Source organism: Callorhinus ursinus, unplaced genomic scaffold (genome assembly GCF_003265705.2).
Source record: "Callorhinus ursinus isolate GAN/ISIS: 27379988/994484 unplaced genomic scaffold, GSC_fseal_2.0 scaffold13, whole genome shotgun sequence".
Taxonomy (NCBI): domain Eukaryota; kingdom Metazoa; phylum Chordata; class Mammalia; order Carnivora; family Otariidae; genus Callorhinus; species Callorhinus ursinus.
The window spans coordinates 38,072,292-38,098,844 of NW_027397075.1; the positions used below are offsets into that span (position 1 = coordinate 38,072,292).

Genomic DNA, 26,553 nt, shown 5'->3' on the forward strand with positions numbered 1-26,553 from the left:
TTTCTTTCTTTCTTTCTTTCTTTCTTTCTTTCTTTCTTTCTTTCTTCTTTCTTTCTTCTTTCTTTGTCGTGGGCAGCAAAGCAACGTTTATTGAGTGATAGCAAAGTGATAGTACAAAGCTCCTGTGGAGGAAGGGGCCCTAAGGAGGTTGCCCAGTGGGCTTCTTTGAAGCTCATGCGTCACCATCCAATCTTGCCTGCATCTAGACCCATCCTTTACTATTTCTTCTACAACAATGGAAAAGGTGTCCACGGAGTGCCTGGGTGGCTCAGTCGGTTAAACAGCCAACTCTCGATCTCAGCTCAGGTCTTTATCTCAATGTTATGAATTCAAGTCTGGTGTTGGATGGAAAAAAGGCTGGAAAAAGGTGTTTTATTTCTCACCCACAGCATTCCTTCCACACCTGCACTGGGTTTTATTTCTTCTTGCCCTCAAGAACCATCTTCCATTACTTTTTGCCTTTCCTTCTATATTTCAACTTCTCAATTTCTTCTTATCATTCCCACTGAATATTTAAATATTCTCAACTCTCTTACCTTAAAAAGAGCAAGAAAAATAATATTTATCTGCTTTCCCCCAAATCTACTTTGAGCTAATACGTACATCTATTCTATAGTTTTATGGGCAAAGTTAATACTACAGTTGTCTATACTCCTTGACTCCTGATTCTCCTTCTTCAACTCACTGAGTCTGGGACTCTCCTACTCCTATCACTCAATGAAACACCATCACCACCAAGGTTATGCCTTTTTTCTTAATCCAGTTACCATTTTCAATCCTTTCTTACTCAATTTTTATCAGTCTTTGACTCTGTTGTCAACGTTTTCTTTTAATGCTCCCTTCTTGTACATACAAAGACAACACACTCTTCTGGTTTTCTTTCCACTTCTCTGGCCTTTCCATTCCAGCCTTCTCTGGGAGTTTCTCTTCCTCTGTTCATCCCTTAAATTTGGTTTGGTTCTGTCCTCCATACTTTCCTTCCACTGCCCTCTTTCCCTTGATTACATCCTCTCCTTGGCTTCAGTTACCATCCTTTTGCTGATGGTTCTCATATCTTACCTAAAGTTTTTTTCATACTTTCCTTATTATAATTTTCAGTCAGCATCTAGCCCTCCATTCATCAGCCAAGTAAGGGATATGTAAGGGATCATCCAGTGTGTCTCTGTGTACCACAGAGGCTGGAAGGTAAATAATTTCCCAGACTCCCTTGCTTCTTGGGTTTTATATGTGCGTTGTTCCACCAAATAAATGCATTAGCAAGAGATTCAGAAGGCAGAAGTGGGTGAAAACCATCCTCTGCGGTTTTGATGGTTTCTTCTGGTTTTTCTGCATCATCCCTCCAGCTCCAGAGATGATGAGAAGCAATGTGACCTCAGTACTGATAACTTCCTGGTTTTGGTTTCCTATCTCTGGATTACAGATAGAAGGGTGTGTTCTTGGACTCAAGATCTCCAGTGAGAGAGAGATCTCTTTAATTTCTTCCTGATTTCATCAGAGTTAAGAGCTTCTCTAGAAAGTCATTTCTGCCTGAAATCTATTTCTCTAGTCAATATAACGATTTGTTAATCTCCTTGAGTCTTGTCTAATTAAGTGGATTCAACCCCTTTCTGTCTAAAATAGCTAAATGTTTTCTGCTTCTTGCATTAAAACTTTATTGACAGAGAATTTGAATCCTAGAATCTGGGCATTATTGCAACAAAAATGAAAATGTGTAGTACTAGCTTGGTGGCTGGATAGTTGGTGACAAAAATGGTAGATATCACAGAGTGAAAACTTAGGCATACTTGTTTTATAGTGCAAAAAGTTTTTGTAAAACTGTCACTTGCAACACCTTGCATACCAACCATACCAACCATATGCTGACAGAGCCTATAATTAAAGTGAAAATAATTGGAAAAACTCCTGTTAATGCGAGTTGGCTGCTTCTTGCCTCTTACCAAAGTGAGAGAGTCATGAATTTATGCTAGTTAGAAGAGGTGGTTCTGGCTCTAAAGAGGAGGCATGGAGAAAACTAAGCCATAGCCCAGCCTTTCTCAAGCATCCCCATTAAGACTTAGCAGGCAGATAATGGGAACTTCCTCCTGGTGACAAAAGCCAGACCGAAAATGCTGCCTTCCAACTGAAGGTTTTGATCCAGACAGCATCAATCTGGGGGTAAGTGGCAGGTGTGGAGTGAGCACGAAGAGCAGACCAGAGACTGGAATCACCCTATGCCTAGATGATCTGCTTTGCTGTGGTTATCTAGAAACACAAGAAGCACACCAAGTTTTTGAGGGAAATTTATTGCTAAAAATAACTTGTAAGCCTGGCTCACAAAAGTGTGTAGTTTTTTTTTTTTTTTTAAATCTCTAAAGCAAACTCTGGATCTCCAAATCTGCACCATCAGGAAGCAGGTGTGAAAGATGTTTAGCCTCCTAATCATTGAGGGCATGGCCCCACTACCTACTTCAATTATAACCACAGAAAACAGTGGACAGGGGAATCCCTCTCAGAGAGCAGAATGGGGGTTGAAAGATAGAATAACCAAACTTACTTTACTGTCGGAGTAGGGAGTTTTTCTAATTTCTGCCACTAGAATTTGAAAATTGCAGAAATCAGTGATTTTCATGCATTTCCAATTCTTTCATTTTCTGAAAAGGAGTTTTTATTGTAGTTATTTGAGTGCTATCCCGTCTTTGTATACTGATCTGGGCAGAGGTTTATGGAGAAAACTTTTTTTTTTTCAGTTTTTAGGTCACTGGATCATAAAATCCACATTCAGTCCTAATTAAAAGGACACATAACACCCAGAGACTGGATTTTGTATTACTCAGCAATCCTGGATTTTGAACTAATGCAGCAAACAGATAATACTTAGGGATTCTCTTTCTTGCATAGGGGTGACTGTGTTCTGTTTATAAAAAAAATAGTACACTCAAGAGTTTTGGGTCACCAAAGTGCCAGACTTTGGCAGAGGCTGCAAGTTGTGTCCTTGATACCTGTTCTTTGCTTCTTCTATAGCAATAGAAATTTCAGGTAGGAACATGGCTGCAAAGCTAAAGATTCCATTTCTTAGCTTCCTTTGTAGCTAGGTGTGGTCAGCCATGTAACTAAGTTCTGCTAAGGGATGTGAACAGAATTAATGTATGAAGCTTCTATTCATGTTTTTAAAAAACAGAGTATACCCAACTTTCTTCTCCATTTCCTGCTGGTCAAATGTGAAATAGTCACCTTGGAACACAATACAAAAGCCATGCGCAAGTAACCTGGGTCCTCGGGTGAACTTCATGGTACAAGCTGCCCTATTTGCTAGGGACCACCCACCTTAGAACTTTAGATGAGAGAGAAATGGATTAAACCTGCTTCAGTCACTGTTGCCTGGTCTTTGTTACAGCATAGTCTCCCATTACCCAGTGCCTTCCCCCAGCAATTCCTCTTGCCCACCATACTCTGTCCTACCCCATTCACAGACTCTGCTGACATCATCATTATTTTTTTATTACCTTTTTTAAAAGGTTTTTTATTTATTCATGAGAGAAAGAGAGAGAGTCAGCGAGAGCAGAGCAGGGCGGGAGGGTCAGAAGGAGAAGCAGGATCCCCCCTGAGCAGGGACCCTGAAGCAGGCTTGATCCCAGGACTGGGTTCCATCCCAGGACCCCGGGATCATGACCTGAGTCAAAGGCAAACGCTTAACTGACTGAGTCACCCAGGCGCTGCTGACCTCCTCTTTAAAGCTCCTCTTCTTCCCATACTCATTTAGAAGTGGCTCCCTTTCCCCACTGCCATGAGCACCCAAGGTTTTCTCCTGCTACTCTTCTGCATTTCATATGATAATACTTAATTTACTGCATCATAATTTTTTTTTAGTTTTGTGTTCTTATGCATCTTCTTCATTAGAATATATCCCCTTGAGGCAGTTGAAACAATCTCTTGTTCATCATGGGTTTCCTAGTGTCTACTGCCTGGGATATAATAAGCAATAAATAGATCCTAATAGGACTAAAAGGTCCATTTTTGGACCTGATCTAAATTTCTTGAATGGCTTTCCTTTGACACTGCTTCACTTGTAACATGTTTCTACTGCATTGACCCCCGAAGGATTGCAATATAACAAGTTTAGAGGGTATGTAGGGTTTATTTACCTAAGTCTATAGCTGAACCTTACTTTTGTATACAGGCCATGATAATCGCATATTTCTCAAAAAACAAAACAATGAATGCAGAGATAAGAAAGTGTTGAGGGGCGCCTGGGTGGCTCAGTCATTAAGGGTCTGCCTTCGGCTCAGGTCATGGTCCCAGGGTTCTGGGATCAAGCCCCGCATCGGGCTCCCTGCTCAGTGGGAAGCCTGCTTCTCCCTCTCCCACTCCCCCTGTTTGTGTTCCCTCTCTTGTTTTGTCTCTCTCTGTCAAATAAATAAATAAAATCTTTTAAAAAAAAAGTATTGAGAAAAGCCTGAGGGCCATCAGAAGACATGGGTGTGTATCTCAGTACTATCACATACAAGTCTTGTGTAAATAATAGATGATTATAGAAATATTCATTTTTACTAACTGATAGAAACTGGCCTTCTCTCACACACATTACAGTTTCTTTGAGGCAAGAGGAGAGTAGATATGAGAAATGTCATACTTTTAGGAAGTTTTATAAAAATGGAAGAAAATTAGGAAAACTGTTTTGCACTTAGTTTTTGTTTCATACTCTGTTTATTTTTCTAATACATTTCTTTAGAAAGAATATGATAATAAAAGACCTAAAGGGGGAAATGGAGATCTGTTATTAAGTTGTATTAGGAGCACATTTAACTTTTCACTAGATTGATAGGGAAAAAACTTGTTTCCACTCTCAGCTTTATTCTCAGTTATATTTTACACTGAATTTATGCTATTTAATAACTATTTTAAAACTAATAAAGTACTTAAAGGTGTATATATTTTCCTATTGGCTTCTATAAAAACTTTGTTTAAATAAATGATCTGTTTTTATATTCTAAAAAAAAAAATTTAGTAAAATCATCATCAAGAAAAAAAATCAAGTCTTTCCTCAGGAGAAAAAAGTAAATTGATGGCTTGAAAGAAAAACTAATACATTCATTGAGTCATATTTCATCAAAGCAAAAAAATCCTGCTTCCATGAACAACTTTAGTAAAATTCTTGTCTAGTATACATAGAGAACTAGACAGGAAATGTTCAGTAATTTTGATCCCAAACTATTCAAAATACATAATAAGTGAATTATTTTATTGATATTTTCCCATCATTTTGAAAGTAAAAACTGTAGTCAAATCAATTTTCTTGATTAAACCAATTACTTGGTTCATTGTATCACTGTTTGTTTTGGTATCATAGAGATAAGGAATTTCAGAAAAGAATTTAAAATCTGTAAGAGTCGTTGTGATCTACCCTGAAAAATACCAGGTTTGTTTGACTGTAAATTTAAGATCAAGGCTGAAGAGCCCTGGCATCTCCTACGAGAACATATGAGCAGGTCTGGCTTTTGTCAATGAAGCACAAATAACCTAGGTCATATAAACATGCTGAGCAACTGTACGTGGGGCTGCCCTAAAATAGCAATAGCATACCAGTTTTACTGAATATCCCAAAAAAGGATAAACAACATTAAATGCCCCTAATTAGGGAGGGTTAAAAATAAAATATTATAATTAGAAAAAGAAGTATTTTTAATCGAAGAGATACTGCTCAAGGCATCTATAAAGTGATTATGAAATGATTTTATAAGCAGTGGCAGAAGAGCAATAAAATGTGAGTTCACAATCAGAAAAATAATTGAGAATAACTGCAGCCAAGTTCAGAGAACTAGAGTCACAGCGCTGGGAATTAATTGGTATGAATATTGTTCATTGACCTAGGCTATGTTGAGAATTTGTATTTAGATTTTAATACCTCTATGTCACTAAGAAATAGACAAACTAAGGAACAAGGTTTTTCTGAACTGCGGTGCCACTCTGGGCAAGCAGATAAGAAATTTGCAGAAGCTCAGTTGGAGAAGAGATTAATGCAAAAGAAGCTTGCTTAGAATTTAATTCTTGGGATGGCTACAGAGGAAGAAAGGAAAGAAGGGAGAAAGTTTTGATGGAGAAGGCTTTGAGAGAGAGGTATTGCAGGGAAAACCTTTCTAAATCTGTGACTCTTAAATGGTGTAATTAGGGGGAAAATATATATATATAAAATATAATTTGCCTGCACTATTCTTTGAACATTATTGCTTAAACTTTGACTATATAAAACCCAGATAATTAGCTGAAAGTAATGTAACTTGTTTAGAATTAAAGTAAATTCATTAGTCCATCACCCAGCCACCCCATCCCTCCCACCCCTACCACTCCAGCAACCCTCAGTTTGTTTCCTAAGATTAAGAATTCCTCTGAAACAAATAATACGTTATACATTAAAAAAAAAAAGAAGAAGATAGATGAACCATGAGAGACTATGGACTCTGAGAAACAAACTGAGGGTTCTAGAGGGGAGGGGGGTGGGGGGATGGTTTAGCCTGGTGATGGGTATTAAGGAGGGCACAGAGTGCATGGAGCATTGGGTGTTATACACAAACAATGAATCATGGAACACTACATCAAAAACGAATGATATAATGTATAGTGACTAACATAACATAATAAAATAAAATTTTTTTTAAAAAAGGGAATTCATTAGTTTCTTTTTTAATAAAAATTTTTAACCAATCCATAATCTGTTGGTTGGAATTTAACAGTTCTCAGATCCAATCTGAATGGCTCTGTTCTATACTAAGCTTTATATCTCAGACCAACTCACTATTAATGGCATTAAAGAGGCCAAGGAAATCCAGAAACCTCGGATATGTTCCTTTAAAGATTTATTTCAAATTACAGAGAAGCATCCCTGATTTATCAAAAATGGTTACAAGGAGGAAAGCAGAAAGAAATAGAAAGTATTTGATATCACAGTTTTGACACAGTAACAAGAATTTTATGTTGTATTTTGATAAAACCTTAAAAGAAACCCACTACTTTAAAAAATCATTCAATAATGTATGCCGCAAACACCTTCATCTCTACCCACATCTAAATCCCATTCTTAAATTTCACCGTTAAGACATGGTTAAATTTGTGAAATGAAGTGAGACTTGGGAAGCTGGTAGGGTCAGGAATAGGGAGGGGAGCAGATGAAGCTCTACCTGGAGATAGGAGGAGAGACTAGGTGTTGCTCAGGTAAAGCTCAGGGATAGTGGGGGTCAGAGATGGGCTGAGGGTCATAAAGGGGTAGGCTATCATGAATATTAATCCATATTGAAACCATTACCCACATGGTTCAGTTGGGAACAGTGTTGTATTCGTAGAAGAACAGGAAAATAAGAACTCTGATTTTTATTTATGTTGTTTCCCAAATCTTAAGGGCAATTCCAATTCTGCATAATGCTCTCCATGTGTAGAGTGGGTGAGAGCCTTCTCTAGTGTACATGAAAAGGGCAAAGTCTAAGAACAGTCATATATTATTAATTTTCAGCTAGCCACCCATACATTACATGGTAACTTTAAAAGATGAGTACCTAAATTTTGTGGTTGCAAAATCAATATGAAAGTCTATATGTCCATGACAACTAAATAATTGTCATGTTGGGAGCCTGGGTGGCTCAGTTGGTTAAGCGACTGCCTTCGGCTCAGGTCATGATCCTGGAGTCCTGGGATCGAGTCCCGCATCGGGCTCCCCGCTCAGCGGGGAGTCTGCTTCTCCCTCTGACCCTGCCCCCTCTCATGTGCTCTCTCTCTCTCTCTCATTCTCACTCTCTCAAATAAATAAATAAAATCTTTAAAAAAAATAATTGTCATGTTGAAATATCACTACTCAAGAGAAGAGGATGAGGGTAAAAATCCATTAGAAAAACTAGAATGAATTTGTCTCTTTACGCCACATGGTAATGAATCTACATAGTTAAGATACAAAACCAGCAGCTCCCTCGCTGCGATCTATTGAAAGTCAGCCCTCGACACAAGGATTTGTAAAAATAAACAACAAAAAAAAGAAGATACAAAACCACTGACATAGAGAGAGGGTTATAAAGATGTTTTATCCTGGGGGCCCGGGCGGCTCAGTTGGTTAAGCATCTGACTCTTGAGCTCAGCATTGTGAGTTCAAATCCAGGGCTGGGCTCCATGCTAGGCATGGAGCCTACTTAAAAAATATAAAAATAAATAAAGATGTTTCATCCTATCAAAGCATTATCTTGTGTCCAAAATTTGCTAATGCGATCAATCTTAAATACAACTCTGCATCAGCTACTCTCTTATTTAGGTACTTTGTAATAGCAGTACTCCACATTCATTAGCAAATTATGTATTAATCAGCTTTGCAGAAGTGATAAGCAACTCAAAAGTCTCAGTGGCTCAATGACAAACATTAAATTTTCCTTGTGTAACATATCGATGATTGTGGGTCATCTGCCATGGCTCTGTTCCACATAGCTGCCTCTCAGAGCACCCAGGATTAAGAATCAGTCCTTATCTGGGACATGCACTCTCGTTGCAGGAAGCTGGACACATGCAATGGTTCTTAAATCTTCTGCCTGAATGAAGTAAACATTTCATCTGCTCATATTTCGGTAGCCAAAGCAAGTCACATGAGCAAGCCCAACATAATGGACTGGGCATGTAAACTCATCCTATAGAAGGCACTGTAAGTCACTTCCAAATGGTGGGTTATATCATCCTTTTACAAGAAAGGGAAGTATGCAACTGGGATTGATAACACAGAAACTTTATACTGTAAGCTTTGGGGAGTTAATGAATGGTTTCTATAAGTAAGGGTAGCAGCAGATTCACGTTTGTGTTAGACTGATCACCATAGCAAATTTTGAAGGGAAAAGAATGCTTCCAGGACAAGGTAAGACATTTTCACAGCTCCTATCTACTTCAGTAGTTCCGGTTTTCTTGGTGATCATTCAGGCTCACTTGCTCATGTCTTTCTATTCTACTGAAAGTACACCCCGAAAGGCACCCATAACCCATGATTTCCCTTTACAATCCATCCATGTCTTATCTTCATATTCTTCACTATTTGACATTGTTGATCACATTCTCTTTAAATCTCTCTCATCCCTTGGATTTTAGGACATTAACTCTCTCCTGCCTCCTGTCTGGCACCTCTTGTTTACTTTAAGCGTTCTTTTCGCTTCTCTTGCAAAATGGTGTGGTTCTTTTGAGTGCCATCCTTGGCTACAATTATCTTTCTTCTATACATGCTCAGTCTGTATTCTCTCATCCATAACTTTAACTGTCTCCAGAGTTACAATAATTTCATGGCTGTGATTCTAACCCTGATCCTGCTCCTGACCTTCAAATTCATGATTCCCTCCTAAGGCATTTCCCTAAATAGTCCATGTTTCCATGAGCCTCCAGAACTTCATAGTCATGTACTTCTATCTGAACTATCTTTCCCCTTTACAGTCTAACCGTTATTTATATTTTTATAGTCAACTTAAATATTTCCTCTCTAGATAGCTTGCTCCCACTCCCCTTTGTGCGTTGACAGGCTTTTCAGTGAGAGTCCTTTGCCCAGCTCCATCATGGCACTCAACACACTGCTAGTTTGCTTGCTTCTGTCCCCTTTTAAAAACTCAGATCCTTTAAGGAAAAGACTGTTACTTGTTTTTGTATATGTGGCAACAACCCCATGTCTAGCACATACCAAATCCTCGAAAATGTTTTATTTAAATGATTGGATGAATAAAGAATGAGAGAGTTAGTGAGAGATAGGTGAGATTCCTTTGACTCAGGAGGTAAGTTTGGAGACAGAAAAGTCAAGGAATCTTATCTATGATATATATATATATATTTTTTTAAAAAGATTTTATTTATTTATTTGACACAGAGAGAAAGTACAAGCAGGGGGAGGGGCAGAGGGAGAGGGACAATCAGACTTCCCGCTGAGCAGGGAGCCCGATGTGGGGCTGGATCCCAGGACCCTGGGATCGTGACCTGAGCCAAAGGCAGACACTTAACCAGCTGAGACACTCAAGTGCCCCTTTATGATATTTTTTTAGAAAAGTTCAAGGTTACAATGTCTGCTACAAAGGTAATAAAATCTAGGACACCTTATGAGAATTTTTTTTTAAATGTGAAGTTTCATTTTCATAATAACCTAAAAATTAATTTTACTCAAATTTTGTAAATGATCTACTTATAACCAGATATTCATGTGTTTTTATTGTTCACGTTTTCATTTGTGTTTATGACCATGTTGTTGTAAAGTGGAACTATTTTAATTATTCCTGGCTTTATCAGACAGGGATTCATTCAGAGAATCGGGGCCGTTAGGGCCCGTTAGGGTCTATGAGTCTGTCTATCTATCTATCTATCTATCTATCTATCTATCTATCTATCTGTCTGTCTGTCTATGGATTTGTTATAGAGATTGGACCCTACACAATTGTAGGAGCTGGTTAAAAACAGTCTCTATAAGTCTGTTGTCTTTCTATCCAGTGCTGGAGCTTGACATCCATGAGGCAAGCAGTCAGGAAGAGAAGATGGATGTAAAGTCAGGGAGACCAAGAGTAAACTAACACCCATAAGCACGAGCAAGAATCTGCAAAGTTGGACTGAAACTGATGTCAGTTTTTGTTCCTCTGCCCTTAGTGATATGGGTATCATATCACTGGGGTGGTTAGGGGACTCCACCATGAAGCTAAGCAAATACATCTGTCCCAGGAGTCAGAGAAGCTATGGGAGGATCTAACGGGAGGTGGAAGAGTTATAGACCCAGCACCTGGCTTACACGAGTTGCGTGAGCCAGCCTATAAGTGATGATGTACATGAGCTACAAAATAATTGCTGCTTCACTCCTGCCTTCCAAATCTTGCACAAGAATATCCCTTGTGGTTTACCCTAACCACAGACATACAAGAAAGGTCATTCTGGGAAATGTAGTTCAAGCTAGCCAAGTTGACACATTGCAAAGCCACCACACTGGCTTATGAAAATTAAGTTATGTGTGTTTGCCAAATGACATCACAGCCTAGTGTATTTATTGCATATTTTTTTGTGTTCTATTTTTTGGGCATTAAGTCACAGAATTATTACAAGCCAGTGCTGTAGGGACTGTTATTGTTCCCTTTTTCCAGATGTGGAAACTGAAACACAAAATGGTTAAGTAACTTGCCTGAGGTCATAGATCCAATAAGTAGTAGCAGAAGGAGGATTTAAACCACCTGGGAAATACAGCTCGAGAGCCTCTGCCCTTGCCCATTACGCTTTGTCACCTCTCTTTGAGACAATGGGAGAAAAGCTCCAGCAGAACTGATTCAACAGACGGCAAAATGTAGTCTAAGCCTGTCAAATGCAAAATGACCTGGGCCATAGCAATCAGCACTGATTTTCCATTGTGCACAACACAACATTGTTCATCTGATTAAATTAATGATTGAAATCTTGCTTGAGTTTACTTTTTATAGATTTAATATTTTGGTTTCATGCTATATAAAAGCTACAGTGAAGTGTAAGGAATTTATATATCATTTATATTTGCATATATAATTTTTATGATGAAAATAATTAAAATCTGGGATGGCTGGGTGGCTCAGTCAGTTAAGCGTCTGTCTCTGGCTCAGGTCATGATCCAGGGGTCCTGGGAAAGAGTTCCACATTGTGCTCCTTGCTCCGTGGGGAGCCTGCTTCTCCCTCTGCCCTCGTTCCCCCTACTTGTGCTCTCTTTCTCTCTCTGACAAATAAATAAATAAAATCTTTAAAAAAAAAAAAGAAAAACAAAAAAATTATAATCAATAGGACTCTCAAATAGTGAACGCTCTAATTCATCTTGAGGCAAGCTGGGCTATTTCTGAGAAAGAAAGATGTGACGAGCCAACATCTCTGAGTATATCACTAATAAATTAAAGGATGAACAAGGGCACTAAAAATAAATAAAATGAATCATTAGTTAAGCCCGTAGAGAAATGTTTTTTAAAAACCCGCAATCCCAGGGCTCCTGGGTGGAGCAGTTGGTTAAAGTGCCTGACTCTTGGTTTCAGCTCAGGTTGTGATCCTCAGGGTTGTGATCTTAGGGTCCTGATTTCAGGGTCTGGAGATTGAGCTGAGCATCGGGGCTCTGTGCTCAGCTCAGAGAGATTCTCTCTCCCTCTGGCTCTCCCCACCTCTAAAATGAATAAATCTTTAAAAAAAAAAAAACCAATAAACCTCAGTCCCTACTATATGAAAGATGTTTTTGACAGATGATACTAAGTTCATGAATTAAATGTACATGCAGATCTCCTTGTCCAATAAAAAAAAGCCAGATTTTCACAACAAAATGCTTCCTCTTTGTCTCTGGGGGCAGATTTTTAAAATGTCCCAAATGTGCTCTTGGAGGCAAAAGGAGTGGGAATCAAGGTACGTCAGGATGATCATGGTTGTCTGGTTGGGGGCCTTCTGAGACTGTCCTTGTGCAATTCTCTGTGTAATCCAGCATTTGAAAATTAAAACGCATTTGGAGTTTTCTGTGACCATGGCTTTGCATTGCACAAGTCCTGAACTGCTTTCAATCACTTAACCACTTCCCCCTTCCATGGGTTGCCTCCATTTCCTTTGTAGTGCATCATGTGCTAGGAGAGGCATCTTGTCTGTAATGCGTGTCTCACCTGCCAAAGGCCGTGGAACCACACTTGGCACCGAGTCTGCTCCTAACAGACTCACCACGGCTCTATCCTGAAAATCTAATTTGAAATCCTGAAACTACAATTATCTAAAAATACATTCAGCTTTAGATAAAGTGTATTTTCCCAAAACTATTTTTATTTTTATTTTTTTAAGATTTATTTATTTATTTGAGAGAGGGAGAAAGAGCGCGGGGGATGGGGCAGAGGAGAGAATGTCCAAGTGGGGCTGGATCTCACAAGCCATGAGATCAGGACCTGAGCTGAATCCAAGAATCGGATGCTTAACTGACTGAGCCACCCAGGCACTCCCCAAAACTGATTTATTAAAAGCCTTGCCTGCAGATCACCTGCCCGCCCTGGCCCTAGATCATCTCTTGGCCTGCGTTAGATTCTGCCTGCCTCAAACACAGGTCCTGCCAAGCCCATCTTCTGCCTTGCCTGCTGTTTGGAATCCTCTCTCATCTTTTATGGAATCCCTGTCAATTCCCCACAAAACTCTCACTTTTTTTTAATCTCCCCTCAATCAAATCAGTTCCCTCTCTTCTCACCAAACCCTGACAATCCCCATCCACTGATGTCTATCCTACTTCAAAACACTCTGGATGTACATGCACTTTCTCAACTTTTATTTTAGTCTCAGAGAAATAGTCACCAACTCAGATGAAATCCTTTCCTCACTCCACCAGGCACTTAATTGTTTTTCTCTCAGTGCACCCATACTCTGGCTTAGATTTCTTCTTTCATTTTCTCCATTTATTTCTTCTCCTTCTCCTTTCTTCTTCTTCTTCTTCTTCTTCTTCTTCTTCTTCTTCTTCTTCTTCTTCTTCTTCTTCTTCTTCTTCTTCTTCTTCTTCTCTTCCTTCCCCTCCTCCTCCTCCCCTCCCCCCTCCCCTCCCCCCCTCTCCTTCTCACTTGACACAAGGTATTACTATTGCCTCTTGTAAAAGTTGAAAGTCCTGGGTTCCAATGTTTTCTCATCTGCATTGTGTTAATGTGTTAATAAGTCATAATAAAATATAACATAGTTTGATAAGATCTAGCACACAGAATGCTTACTATGTGCCAGGCACTCTTTTAAGAGTGAACATATATTAATTTTTTAATTATGCAAAAGAGTGGTGAAATAATTTCTAGCAAATTATGTAGCCATTGAAAATAAGGAAGTCTAGGGGCACCTGGGTGGCTCAGTCAGTTAAGGATCTGCCTTCAGCTCAGGTCATGATCTGAGGGGCTCCCTGTTCAGTGGGGAGTCTGCTTCCCCTCTCCCTCTGCCCCTCCTCCCCCTGCCCATGCTCTCTCTCTCAAATAAATAAAATCTTAATAAATGAATAAATAAGGAGATATAATAATATGAAACTACATTGATGATATAATATTAAGTAGAAAATCAAGTTGCAGAACAAAACATGTAGCATGATCACCTACATTAAAACTATATGCTAGATATATAAATAATAGCTCTTGTTCTTCCTCTCTCTCTACACACGGTTTGAAGTCTTACAAAGCATGTATTTATATATCCGTATAGTTTAAAAGACATTTTAAAACAAAGTTACACATTTAAAAACAAAATAAATAGGAAAAAATAACTATATAAAAACAATGATTTTAACAAGCGTACCAGAACTGGAAATTTAAGTAAATTAGTGTTATATTCATGAAAATAGAAACTTGGCTAGGTAGGGTTGGTGGCTCAGTTGGTTGAGCGTCTGCCTTTGGCTCAGATCATGATTCTGGGATCCTGGGATCAAGTCCTGCATAGGGCTCCTTGCACAGAGAGGAGCCTGCTTCTCCCTCTGCCTGCCGCTCCCCCTGCTTGTGCTCTCTCTCTCTCTCTCTGACAAATGGATAAATAAAGTCTTTAAGAAAAAAAAGAAAGAAAAAAAAGGATACTTGGCTAGGTATTATCCTTATTCCAATCACGATTAAAAAAACATTTTTGATAAACACCATTAAGAATTGCCAACTAAGGGGGCGCCTGGGTGGCTCAGTTGGTTGAGCAACTGCCTTCGGCTCAGGTCATGATCCTGGAGTCCAGGGATCGAGTCCCACATCAGGCTCCCTGCTTAGCAGGGAGTCTGCTTCTCCCTCTCCCACTCCCCTTGCTTGTGTTCCTGCTCTCGCTATCGCTAACTCTCTGAAAATAAATAAAATCTTTAAAAAAAAAAAAAAGAATTGCCAACTAAACCAACATCATGTTTTTCTTTTTTTTGTTATTATGTTCAGTTAGCCATTGTATAGTACATAATTAGTTTTTGATGTAGTGTTCAATGATACTACAATGATAGTTCAGTATAACACCCAGTACTCATCAGAGAGGGAGGCAACATTGTGTTTTTCTGAATATCCCCGATGAGAGTATAGATTTCTAATTTGGGGATTTTTTTTAACTAGACAGTGGCATTTGTCATCATGGCTGATGAATGAAATTGCCACTGAGCCTGGGTAATGCCGATTTTAGTCAAAACTGTCACAGACTTATCTCTCATTCAAAGCACTGTATTTTTTTGTTGTTGTTTTTCTTGGGGGGGGGTAGCAAAGCAAGGTTTATTGAGCGATAGCAAAGTGATAGTACAAAGCTCCCAAGGAGGGAGGGGACCCGAGGAGGTTGCCCCAAAGCACTGTAATTTTTTTTTAAGATTTCATTTATTTATTTGAGAAGAGAGTGAGCGAGAGAGAGCACAATCAGAGTGAAGGGCAGAGGGAGAAGCCGACTCCCCGTTGATCAGGGAGCCCAATGTGGGACTCAATCCCAGGACCCCGGGATCATGACCTGAGCTGAAGGCAGATACTTAACTAACTGAGCTGCCCAGGCGCCCAAGCACTGTAATTTTTAAAGGATGTTTTACAGGTAACAGTTCACTCCTTTTATAGGATATAGACACCTCAAAATGTTTCCAAAGTCTATTTCAAAATAATAAGCTTACTTAGGCTCTGTGGGAAGAAATCTGCATACTTACCAAAATTTCACTGCTGAGGTTCCATTCTTATAGTTAGCTGCCAATTGAAATAAATCTCTAAAACTTTTCAGTAATTTCACCAATGGTAGAAGTTACTAGAAAATGCTTTACTTATCACCTGAAATTTTTCTTCTTCCTTCTTTTAACAGTACATCTGTCATTTTATCTCTGTAAGTAACTTTTGAATGTAAAGTATCTCACATACTTTATAAGTTATTCTTGCATTGGAATGAAAATAACCATTTATTATTTTTGCCTATAATTACCGTCACAATGAATATCAGATCTTAAAAGTGTTGTTACGGGACGCCTGGGTGGCTCAGTTGGTTAAGCAACTGCCTTCAGCTCAGGTCATGATCCCAGGGTCCTGGGATGGAGTCCCGCATCAGGCTGTCTGCTCCGCGGGGAGCCTGCTTCTCCCTCTGCCTCTGTCTCTCATGAATAAATAAATAAATAAATAAATAAATAAATAAATAAATAAATATAAAAGAAACGCAACAGATTTAAAAAAAAAGTGTTGTTACTTCAAGTTGAAATCCAGTACAGCAACACTCACAACTTCCTTCCCCACCTCCAACTTGTATCTGCACAGAGGCTTAGCTGCATCTCTTTCATTCAGTAAGAGGGTAACTCCCTCTGGTCCAAGATTAATCTCCCAACCCTCTCAGAAACTTGTTCCACTATTTAGATCTGTTCATCACTATCAACAGCCCCTCTTTTCACCCAGCTTTTGCTCCTCATCATTTAAATTTAAGTCAAGTCTCTCCCATAGAAACTTGAGAGACAGAAACAGAGAGACAAAGACAATGTCTATGGAGAGAGATAGAAGGCCTAGATCCTTGTATCACTTTCCAGTTTCTGACCAATCATTTGCTTCCATTTTTAAAGCAATCTTCATCTCTTAAGTTATTCACTCTCACATTTTTCTCAAGCCATAGCATTGAGGGCTTGGCCCCAGTCACTCCAGTGTAAGTTTTTGTGATGGTCACTAATGACCATCCATTTTTCTAAACCCAAGGGATCATTTTCAGGCATCTTACCTGAATTTCTCAGCATCATATATTTTGCAACTCTTCACTGCATTTTTCTTGAAACTCTTACTTTGGCTTCTGTGAAATCACACTCTTCCTGTTCTCCTTTTACCTCCAGTTCCTTTTTGTGTATATTGGACACACGTCATTTAAACTTGATGCTCTACAGAATTCCATCATGGGCCCCTCTCTCTTCTTGATCTATACACTTACCCTGATCATCTCTTCCTTGGTTAAGGCCTCAACTAATTTTTCTACCTTTTGGCATCCTAACCTTTGGGACTAAGCTGACCTTTGTCCCCTGAATGCCAGTCTGAACTCATCCCGTGACTCCACAGACTCTTATTCTCTATGTTCTCCCCTTTTGGCCAATGGCACTGCCGAGTTGCCCAGATAAAAAACATGGAGTCCTCCTAGAACTTTTCTCTTCCCTCATTTCCCATATCTATTAACCTTTAAGTTTTGCCAATTCTATTTATTAAGTGCTTCTTAAATATTACTTTAGTGCTTTTTCACTTCTTATCTAGATTCCTATCATAGTCTCACTGGACCTCTGCCTTTAGTTTTATTGCTTCCAACATAACTTCCCTAATGCCATCACAACAAACTTTCTAACGCACAAATCAGTAACTCCCTACCAATTTCTAGATAAAATCCAAACCTAAGGCTGTACAAAATCTGGTCCCTCACTACCTCCCTTCCCAGTCTTATCTTCTGTCTAAATGCCACAGGCATCCTAAGATCTGGCCACAGTCAACAATCTGTAGTTTCGTAAACATGCCATACTTTCTCTTCCCATACCTTTCCATTATTTTCCCTTTCTCCTTTCTTCTCAGTTAAGTATTTCTTCTTTGAAAACATCTGTTTCACTTCTATCAAAATTTATCTTATTGGAAACTCCCTAACCCCATTACCCAGAATTAAAATAGGTGAGTTCCTTCGGGAATCCATAGATCTTTGCCTCCCTTATTACATTTGTTATGCCAGGACTTTTGTTTGCAAGTTCTGAAACTAAACCCAAAACAGGTTTAAAAATAGGGAAGGGGGAACTAAAGAAAATGCATTAAGTTAAAGCCAGTGGAGGGGTGCCTCAGTGGCTCAGTTGGTTAAGCAGCTGACTTCAGCTTGGGTCATGATCTTGAGGTCCTGGGATCAAGCCCCCCATCAGGTGCTCTGCTCAGCAAGGTGTCTGCTTTTCCCTCTCCTTCCCCCTCTCCCTCTGCCCATTCCCCAGCTTGTATACTCTCTCTCTCTCTCAAATAAATAAATAAAGTCTTCTTTTTAAAAAAAAGTTAAAGCCAGTGGAAAGACCAGGAAGTAAATTTTAAAGCATAGCTGAATATAGTGGCTTCACCAATGTCCTCAGGAATCCATGTATTTTTCTCCATCTTTATCTTTATTTTTCCCTATGTTGGCCTTATTCTCAAGTAGGCTATCACTGCATGGTAACAAAGAAGGTCACCAGCTCCTTTCTTAAAATTTCCATCAAAAGTCCTAAGATAAAAAAAAAAAAAATCCCAAGATAGCTTCTCATTGAACTAGCTATGGCCACTTGCCTGTTTTACTGAACACTCACATTAGTTAGGACAATGAGATAACCTGACTGACGAGGCCTAGGTCACATACTCACTCTTAGTGCTGGGGTATGAGGTAGAGTCAGTGTCCTCCTAACTATGAACTGAGAATAAGAGAAACTAATCCACCAGAAATGTGCTGGACATAGAAGGGTACATAAGTCTATTATAACTCTTGTCATACTATATTATTATAGTGTGTTTGCTCACTGATTTGTGGGCTTTTTCAGGGTATACATTATGTTTTAACTATGTAATCCAATCACCAAATATACTCATATTAGTGTTCTTGTGAGAACTTCATGAGATAACGTATTTATGATATTTATAATACTATTCAACCATAAAAAAGAATGAAATCTTGCCAATTATGACAAAATGGGTAGACCTAGAGGACATTATGCTAAGTGAAATAAATCAGACAGAAAAAGACAAATACCGTACAATCTCACTTACATGTGGAATCTAAAAACAGAAAACCAAAACCAAAAGTAAACACAACAAAACAGACAAAACAAAAGCCAAGCTCTTAGAAAAAGAGAACAAATTGGTGGATGCCACAGGCAGGCGGAGATGGGCAAAATGGGTAAAGGGTGTCAAAGGGTACAAACTTCCAGATATAGAATAAATAAGTTATGGGGATGTAATATGTAGCATGGTGACTATAGTTAACAATACTGTGTTGTATATTTGAAAGTTACTAAGAGAATAAATCTTAAAAGTCCTCATCACAAGAAAAAATATTTTATAATGGTATGGTTATAGATGTTGACTGGCATTGTGGTGATTATTTTACAATATATACAAATATTGAATCATTATGTTGTGCACAATGCTATATGTCAATTATATCTCAATAAAAAGCACTTATCACATATACAGATATACAACAGACAATAAATATTAGCTATCATTACTGATATTATTGTTTCACATATAGAGTGAAAAGGGTAGTATGAAATAAGCTTTGTTTGTATAGTCAATGTACAGAAAAGGCCATATGCATGATTGTCATAAGACACAATATTTTCTCCTTCAAGTTACAGAAAGTCCACCCAAGAGTGAAATAAACTTAAGAGCATTTTTAATCTCACAATAGCAAGGAGTCTAGAAGCCATGTGGCTATAAGGAAACGGTTAAATCCGTGGCTAAAACAAGTAATCAAGGATCCAAAGTATAGCCATCTTTCTGTTTTGTCATGCTCAAAGGGTGAGTTAGTTCTCTTCATGGTCACAAGAGATTGATGAAGCTCCTAGCAGCACGTCCTCACATACCAGTGGCGTAAAGGCAGAAAAAGGGATATTCTGTTTCCAAGGATTCCTCTTTTTAAAAACAAAGAGTCTTCTCAGAATCCTTCCTTTCCCAAGCCAATTACTGCTACTTATCATTGGTCAGAATTGGATCAGAGTGAGACCACTTCAATTCTCAAAGGACTAAGCAAGACGTTTTCAAAGGAGGAGGGTGTGTTTTCTAACATTTTGGGGACCCTGTCAATATGAAGGCAGAGGTAGGGAGGAGAGGGTGTACATAGCTTTGGTGCTGGCAAAAAATGAAGTCTGTACATTTTGTAGGTGTTTCCAAAATAATACTGTTAGGGAACCTGGACTGGATTGCCTGATGGAAGAACCAAGCAGCACTCGGAGATCTTGGAGGATAGGAGGTTTATTTAACGCCGGCAGGCTCAGAGGAGAGTGATCTCCAGAGGTCTGAGCCCCGAGCACAAACAAATGGGGTAATTTATACACTTCTGCATACTGGGCACACGACACATGCGCAAAGCAGGGCAGGGAGAGGAAACCGGATTGGCATCCGTGGGAAGCAGAGCAGAGAGAAGAACCCAGAAGAGCCCCAGGGCAGGGGCTGGGACTCCCTTGCTGGCTCCCTCGGCCATCTTAGGACACAGATTTTTCCTTATCAATATGTGCTCATCGTTGCAATGTAAGACATCTGTAGTGTCTATAGTAAAATTACTCTTCTCCTCTTTTAGGCCCTAATTTTATCCTCTAGTACATACACAGTTAGCAGCTCGGTATGCTTCTTATTTGCTCAAACAAAAACAGGATCATGCCGGTGAGGGGGCTCCCCACATTGAAACATGCCAAATGTATTCTATAACATTTTCTTTCTAATAGGTGCATATTCCTTCCACAGTATACCATGCCAGTTATCAATTTTATTGCCTTTCAGGTCGAAGACCACTCTTTGCCCTATTTTGTGATACTGAAGCTGTCTCTCTTTAAACATTTCTTTTTGATAGCTGGCTCAATTTTTAGGGTCTGTCAATAGAGGGTGCTGGAGAGACACCTCAAGGCCAGAGTAGGAAGAAGGGATTTCTCTTCCTGCTTCCTGAGTGTCATTTTGGCATGGCAGCCAGTTGATGGGCCTGGAAGAGGCCTACAAGTGCTTGTATCAGCAGCTCACCTCATGGACACTCTGACAAGGTTTTCTGCCACCCTGAAGGTTGGTCTGGGGACCAACAGTAGTGCCCTTAGCAAGTTTCTTACCACCAGCTGGCTGCATGTTCCTGTGGCAGTCTCACCTTCACTGGAGGGTCTGAATCTCAGTCTTGGGCAGAGGGAAGATGCTCTTCTAGATTCTTCCTTCTTTCCTTCCTTCTTCACTCTCCTTCAGCCCAAGGAATAATAGATGCTTTAAGCATTTGCTACTTCTCTACTTCTTACAGTTTTCTTTCTCTCTTTTAGTAGATAACGACCTTTTACTGGTTAGCAATTCTTCATATCAGATTTTCTGTGTTCAAATTACTGTTGTGGTTTCTTTCTTCTCACTGGATTCTGATACTGATGGATATACTACTATTTAATTTAACCATGTCCCAATTCATCCAGTATTTATGGTTTTGCTCGTGTGTCTTGTTTTTCTATTTATTATTTAATAAATATTTATTGAGAACCAACTGTGAGCCACCACTAGTTTAAACACTATTATGTTAATATAATATAATATTATGGTAAATGAGACTAATAAAGTCTTTATGGAGTTTACAGTCTAGAGCAAAGATTCAGATAATAAAAATAAATATAAAACAAAGGATAGTGATAAATGCTGTGAAGAAAATATGAATGTTTAAGAGACTAGAGAGTAAAAATAAATCGGGATAGTGAACTATTGGGGTAAGCAAGATCAAGAAGGCCTCTGAGGAGGTGGCATTTGAACAGAGATCTGAATGATGGGAAAGAGTTAACAACAAACCTCCATTGTGGCTGGATCATGGTGTAAAAGGAGTAGAGTGATAGGTTATGGGGTGGGTAGTCAGCAGATAATGCAGGATAAGGAGGTAATTCTGAAGGTGATGAGAATCCATTGGAATGTCTTAAACAGAGGAATGAAACAATCTACCTTATGTCTTTAGAAAGCCACTGTGGCTGCTGTATAAAAATAAACTCTCCAAATCACTATATTGTATGCCTGAAACAAATGTAACTTTGTGTGTCAACTATACTTTAATAAAAACAAAAAAATATATAATAAACTCTCTGGAGTCAAGAGTAGAGATAGGTTATGCAAGGCTGGAGGCTACTACAGTCATCCACAGAGAGATATTGTTGACTTGGACCAAAATGGCAGCAATGGATGCTGTGAACAGTGAAGGAGAATGAATGTAAGATAGAGCCTATACATGTTGCTGATTAATTATACATGGAGAATGAGAAGTGAGGAAAGAGAAATAACTCCCAGACTGGGGCCTGAGCAAACGATTAACTTAGGCCTTCCATTAGCAGTTCTCAAACTTTTTGGTCTTGGGATACTTTTCTATTTTTAAAAATTATTGAGTAATTTAAAAAATACTTTTGTTTATGTGGGATACACACACACACATATATGACAAATAAATAAATAAAATCTTTAAAAAAAAGAAAAGTAAACAGTGGGCCTTCTATAGAATAGCACTTAAAAAAAAAGATTTTATTTATTTATTTGTCAGCGAGAAAGAAAGAGAGCACAAGCAGGGGGAGCAGCAGACAGAGGAAGAAGCAGACTCCCTGCTGAGCAAGGACATGGGACTCGATCCCAGGACCCTGCAATCATGACCCGAGTTGAAGGCAGATGCTTAATAGACTGAGCCACCCAGGTGGGCTTAAAATCTTAAAAAAATAAAAAAGAAAGAAAGAAAGAAAGAACAAAAGAAAGATAATTGCAGATATTATTCTTTGAAATTATACTAAAACTTGATAAATGGTAGTTTCTGAGGTGAGCTGCAATGTGAACTCTGAAACCATATCAACGAACTTTTCATAGTGTTATATTAAAATCCATTTGTTTACCTTGCACTTTGAATAAATCTTTTATCTATACATGATTTTGGTCTCATGTATGTCCAGGGTTCCCCAGGCCACACTTCGAGAACAACTGGGCCACATAACATTATTCATTAATTTAACAAATATATGTTGAGTTGTTACCCTATGTCAACACTGTTCCATGAGCTAGAAATACAAAGAAATGATTGAACATGACCCTTTCCTTCTTAGAACTCATGGTTTTGAGCATATTACCCTGGAGGGTTCTTGGCCCTTTAAAGATAATACCTAGGGGACAATTCCTTCCCCAAACAAAAATATTTTGTAAGCCAAAAAATTAAAATCCCAAACCATAGAATAATAGTTACTCTGCAAAGAAAAAGACAAATGGCACTTTCTCAGGTACCTGAGAAAGTATGCAAGTAAATGTAAGGCAATAAAACATGTTTATACACATACTTCCTGTGTTTGCGCTATCTTCCAACATCATGATAAACCGCCCATAGAGATTACTAACTCTGACCTCTTCACATGTTTTGGTCAGATGCCAACACCTTTCTTTAAAAAAATTCCAGAATCCCCTGTATCATCTCCAACCTTCTTTATTCTTCCAGGAATAAATTAATAACAAACTATTGCTTCATAAAGTGACCTCACACATCAACTCCTTGAACTCTGTATACATTAACACAGCCAGAATGATGTGAGATTAGGGGAAATCCCATATACTTTCTGTGGCTGATCATTTCCTTAATCTTGCCAACTTTTTTTTTTAACTTTCATCAACACTATGATATAATTATAATGTTAAACTATAGTTTAGCTTCCTAATCTGGATATGAAGATGGATAGCTTCAACAGAAAAATGGAAAAGTTGGTTTCAGGCTGTATTTCTTAAAATTTGGTCATGAAAATATGGTTCAAATATTACTATTCAGAAGCATGACTGCCTTATTCTAGAGAGCAGGAATTTTCTTTGTGTTCATAAATGCAACTGCTACATTTTCTACTTTAATTAAAGCAGATGCTATATAAACATTTTTCAGGCTGAAAACAATAGGGAAGCCCAAATATGAGGAAATAAGGTTTCATAACTTTAACTGAAAACTTCAGAGATAAAAACTTATCTGGCAAGAAATTACAAGATGGAAATGACAGTTAAAATTGCTAGTCTAGTTAAAGAATAATCTTTAGTAAATCACTGGAAAATAATTTCAGTCCCTCAACTTTAAAATGAGAGAAATAATACCTTATAGCTCCAGCTGTTAAAGGACTATATGTGAGAGTGAATATGAAGCATCTAGGGCAGTTCGGGCTCTTTACTGGGACTCAACTAATCTTTGTTCCTTTCCTTTCCTCCTTTCTGCACCTCCTCCAAGAATGATGTCCTTGGAATCTGCTCTTCTTGACTGGCTAGAACAAAATAATAAATATCAATCACACTGTTAATGATTCCAAGCTTTTTCAAAATGTTTTTCTCTGTGTGCTTCACTTATCCAGTGAATATTTACTGAGCACCTATTACATGCGAGGTCCCACCAGGTCCTAGGGATATGGCTCTGAATGTAACTAACACAGTCTCTGAATCTCATGGGGAAGACAAGCATCCAACATATAATTGTGCAAATGATTAATGATAATCATCCCTATTTTGTACCTTTTCTCCTTAAACTCTTTTCATTGAGTAACGTACGATATATGTAGCTTATTTACCTAGCTTATTATCTGTCTTTCCCACTATAATTCCCTGCTGAATCCACCAAGATTTATGCATGACACATAAGACATTCAATGAATATTTGTTGAAGGAAATGCATGAATTATAATTTTAATAAAAAACTTTGAAAAAGTTAAGGATACTATATGAGCCTTTAACATGAGGGTTAACCTAGTGTTTCAAATCAGTGACAAAAGTTTCATTGTATGTAAAAGAGAAATAAAGGATTGGTCATATAGAAATTTAAGGAGGTATTTGATGTCTTCTGAGAAGCCATAAGAAACTTAAGTGCTAAAGTTGAGATTAGAACATAGAAAGAGAAGAATCAGACCTATAAATACAGAGAACAAACTGATGATTGCCAGAGGGAGGGGAATGGAGGGATGGGCAAATGTGTAAACAGGAGAGGGAGATATGCACTTCCAGTTATGGAATGAATAAGTCATGGGAATAAAAGGCACAGCATAGGGAATATAGTCAATGATATTATAATAGAGTTGTAAGGTGATAGATGGTAGCTACACTTGTGGTGAACATAACATAATATATAGAGATACAGAATCCACTATGTTGTACACTTGACACTAATGTAACATTGTGTGTCAACTATACTCAGAAACAAACATACAGAAAGAGATTCTGACTGAGTGAAAAAGTTTGTAACTTAGCACTGGTATAAAGAACTAAGATTAATGTAAGAAAAGATATAAATAGTTCATTAAACCTTCATGGGAAGATACAAATCCTGTATGTTAGTTTGAAAGGATCATACCCTCTAATGAAGTGAGCAATGAGAGAAGATGTTAGTTAGATAAGCCCATTTGACCATTATTTTAATTAAAAACTTATTTTTCACCAGCTAAACACATAGTTGATTAAATTGAATTCTATGCTTGCAATTTCTCAAATATCTGTGCCAGGAAAAGAATATACTTTTTAGCCCATGGAAGTCAAATCTAAGCAGATAGTTTCCCAAGCTGTGTGTATAGTGTGTAAGAGTGAAAAATCAGTTTTTATGGGGCTCGTCTTAAAACAAAAATGAATGTTAAACAACATATATGACTATATCTAATCTATGTGATCTTAAGAAAAGTACATAAAGGAAACCTTGGACAAATGGGAATGTGCTACTTTCTCTAAAAGTTCTGAGAAAAAATGTTCAGAAACACATTTTCTTCTTGATGTCCCCAAAGGGAGATTTTCACATATAACAAGCTACCCTCTTACTGGGAATTTTATTACATTCTGATACTAGCCTGTGTCCATGTAGTCAATCGAAAACAATATAATTTCTTAAAATATGAGACTACTACAATGTAAGATTCCTTTTTTTTTTTTTTGGTGAGGGAGAGAGGGAGAGAGAGAATCTTAAGCAGGCTCCACACCAAGCACGGAGCCCAGTCTCATGACCCTGAGATCATGACCTGAAGCCAAAATCAAGAGTCAGACGCTCAACCGACTGAGCCACCCAGGTGCCCCTATAATGTAAGGGGCACTTACACTTTGCTGAGAATATTTTATTGTGTAATGCATCAAGGCTAATTCATCATTTAACCCTTTATGGTAAATATGTTGGACAGAGTTCTGTAATTTCATCATAAACACAGCACATATTTTTTAAAGATTTATTTATTTATTTATTTATTTATTTATTTATTTATTTATTTATTTCGGTTAGAGAGAGAGAGAGTGCAGGGGGTAAGGGCAGAGAAAGAGGGAGAGAGAAACTCAAGCAGACTCTGCGCTGAGCCTGGAGCCCATGCAAGGCTTAATCCCATGACCCTGAGATCAGACCTGAGCTGAAACCAAGAGTCAGAGGCTCAACCAACTGCACCATCCAGGCACCTCACAGCATATTTTTTGTCAAAGATAAGGAGAGACTACAATTTTTATATTTGTTTGCTTCTCTAAATCAGCTTTTGGATCATATCAGCTGATCTCGGAATAACGAGATCTGTGCCTGGCACCATGGATAGGGCAAGCAGAAAAACAGTTGATACCAAGACTTACTCCTGGTGCAAATGGCCAAAGTTAAAAAGCTTTTTATGGGGGTGCCTGGGTGGCTCAGTCTGTTGAGCGTCCAACTCATGATTTCAGCTCAGGTCATGATCTCAGGGTCATGAGATCCAGCCCTCATTGGACTCCGCACTCAATGAGGAAAGTTCTTGTCCCTCTCCCTTCCCCTCTTACTCTCCCTCCCCCTGCACTCTCTCAGTTGTGTGTGCTCTCTCTCTCTCTAAAATAAATAAATCTTTAAAAAAAAGTTTTGTATCTAACAGGCAGTAACCTTTTTCACCTTTGCTGTAGCAACTTCTTACCAAACACATCGCTGGAGGCAAAGGGAAACAAAAGCAAAAATGAACTAGTGGGACTTCCTCAAGATAAAAACCTTCTG

General features: G+C 38.5%; 1 long non-coding RNA gene and 1 pseudogene across 1 annotated transcript in view; one reads left to right on the forward strand and one right to left on the reverse strand.

Annotated features, from left to right (window-relative positions):
- The window catches only part of LOC141374014 (mitochondrial import inner membrane translocase subunit Tim9 pseudogene), a 781,319-nt pseudogene that overhangs the window by 549,678 nt on the left and 205,088 nt on the right, over positions 1–26,553 (forward strand).
- Positions 1–26,553, reverse strand: part of LOC141374013 (uncharacterized) — a 102,026-nt gene that overhangs the window by 50,018 nt on the left and 25,455 nt on the right. The window contains exon 2 of the long non-coding RNA XR_012380551.1: positions 23,691–23,854. This is a non-coding gene — a long non-coding RNA (uncharacterized lncRNA). The remainder of the gene's footprint in view (positions 1–23,690; positions 23,855–26,553) is intronic.